Genomic DNA, 2,734 nt, shown 5'->3' with positions numbered 1-2,734 from the left:
GCATCTCTGGAGAGACCTAAAAATGGCTGTCCACCAACGTTTACACTTTGGGGAAGTCGTGGCCTAATGGTTAGAGCAGTTCACAGTTTGTGTGTGTTCACTGCTGTGTGTGTGCACTTTGGATGGGTAAATGCAGAGCACTAATTCCGAGTATGTAAGTCACATGGCCACATGTCACTTCACTCAAATACACAAAATAATGATCTTTAAAAAAGCATCATATGACCCCTTTAAGCTCAACAAAGTAATATCCAAATTAATTTTAATTCAGACATTTAAAACCGGTTTATCTTAGAAAAGGTGTATTCAAGTCATTGTCTAAATGATTTGCATGTAATATATTATAATATATCACATATGAGCTTCCTTATCACACATTAGTCATGAAGAAATCATCAGTAATCTGTCCTGGTGGTTTCTGACATTATAATGCAGGACTGTCTGCTCTGCTCTGACAGCGCCACGCTGCGCCTCTTCTGGTAGCGCAGGGAATTACACTCGCCCCCCTCACAGCTGATTTGCTCGCCATCTTGACATGAACATAAACATTGATGCCCTCTGCTCAATGATCGCACCGTTATCTCTGAAGACCGAAAAATTGGTAGCACCTTACCGAAACAGCCTTAATATTTGTTGCAGCGTCGGGAACGCACGAACTAAGTTAGATGTTTAGGAAAGCATTGCGCACGTAACGTTAGCTGAACATACAAGTCAGTATAATGTGGGTTTCCTGAGCACTTGGTTAAGGTAAGATGATTCTCTTTGCTAATACGAGGTCTAAAGGTATTCCAAATTTATTCAACTCATAAAAAAACGTTATTATCGTGTCATTGTGTTGGATGTTAAGCTTCTGTTAGCTCAGTGCAGCTAAGTTAGCGAGCTGCCATGGCAACTGATTACATACGCGTGTTTACAACCCTCCTGTACTCTATTATAGGTATGTTGGGTTGACACCTACTGACAGCTGTCATTGGAGCAGCTAATTAGTAAATCATTGTGAGTATAGTGTTATTCAATGATGGATACACCTTTTTTTTTGTAGGGATGGGAGACCTGGAAGGACCCCCATCTGCAGACTGAAGGAGAGAGTCTTACTGTAGATTACAGTAGAAATGGACCAGGACTATGAAAGACGCCTGTTAAGGCAAATCAACCACCAGAACGTCCCTGAGGGCCACCTGTCCAAGGTAAGCATAAAAAGATCATTAGACGTCTGTTTATAATTTAGCCATATTTATAACTAGACTTCTAACCATATACAGTAAACACATTCTTGTGTCAAGCATGTCAGTGCAAGCAGTTCATTAACATGCTATTTTAATCTGAATAATTAGATTAGCATTTATTAAACGTATTACCTCAAATAAAAATCAACTCATACGGTAAGGGATAATAAAATGATCCTAGTTGTCTAGTATTATCAAAGTTGTTCCAAACCTGTATGACTTCTCTCATTCTGTGGAACACCAAAGAAGATGTTTTGAAGAATGTTAGTAACCAAACAGTTTCAGGTCCCACTGACGTGCATGGTCAAAAAAAAGTACTATGGAAGTCAATGGGATCCAAAACTGTTTGGTTACTCACATTCTTCAAAAATATCTTCTTTGGTGTTCCACAGAATGAGAAAAGTCATAAAGGTTTGGAATGAAATGAGGGTGAGTAAACGATGACCGAAGATTGATTTTTGGCAGGACTGTCCCTTTAAAGAGGCAGAAATATAAATATTACACATAATAATTGTCTGTTTCCACTGTGTATTACTGTTTATGCAGTCAGGGTATGCAGCGTGCAGTCCGGTTACTGTGAAATCAGGAGACAGATTCATCCCCACACGTGCCGGCAGCAACTGGAGCATAAACTTCCACTATGCCAATGTAAGTTACCATTCATCTGAAGTGTTTACACTCATCCGTAGTAAAGAAGAATAATAGATTAAAGCCAATACATTAATGCCATTGCACCACTAAAAATTCACTTGATATTTGCATGTTCGTTTGCAGGAGAACTGTTGGTCACCCAATCAGAATCAGCGGGCGAAGGATGCTAGTACAGACACAGGGAAAGGTGAAGTCATTCAGCATCTTGTACATGCCCTCGGTTTTCACAGTGAACTGATATACAGTATATACAAACTAGTGCTGCCAAACGATTAATCGCATCCAAAATAGGGTTTTGTTTACATAATATATGTCTGTGTACTGTGTATATTTTTATGATTATATAAATACACAATATGTATATATTTGAAAAATATTTACATATATATAAATATTTTATATATAAACAAAACACGTTTTTCTTAAATATATACATGCATATGTATTTATATATATATACAGCAAAAAACAGTAATACTGTGAAATATATTTACAATTTAAAATAACTGTTTTCTATTTAAATATATTAAATTGTAATTTATTTATGTGGTGCAAAGCTGAATTTTCAGCATCATTACCCCGGTCTTCAGTGTCACATGATCCTTCAGAAATAATTCTAATATGCTGATTTGCTTCTCAAGAAACAATTATTATTTTTTTATTATTATCAACAATGAAAACAATTGTGTACAATTTATTTTCAGGATTGTTTGATGAACAGAAGTTCAAAAGAACCACATTTATCTGAAATAGAAAGCTTTTGTAACATTATACACTACCATTCAATTTTTCTATCTTCCTATCTATCTATCTATCTATCTATCTATCTATCTATCTATCTATCTATCTATCTATCT

The 2,734-nt window shown here is 36.1% G+C and overlaps 1 protein-coding gene across 1 annotated transcript in view; it reads left to right on the top strand.

The window, feature by feature from the left end:
* The window catches only part of LOC107560766 (fizzy-related protein homolog), a 13,942-nt gene that overhangs the window by 4,404 nt on the left and 6,804 nt on the right, over positions 1 to 2,734 (top strand). The gene's annotated exons all lie outside the window — the stretch shown is intronic.

This window comes from Sinocyclocheilus grahami, unplaced genomic scaffold (assembly GCF_001515645.1).
Source record: "Sinocyclocheilus grahami isolate Dianchi unplaced genomic scaffold, SAMN03320097.WGS_v1.1 scaffold742.1, whole genome shotgun sequence".
Classification (NCBI taxonomy): Eukaryota; Metazoa; Chordata; class Actinopteri; order Cypriniformes; family Cyprinidae; genus Sinocyclocheilus; species Sinocyclocheilus grahami.
This window is presented reverse-complemented; position numbering and strand designations above follow the sequence as displayed.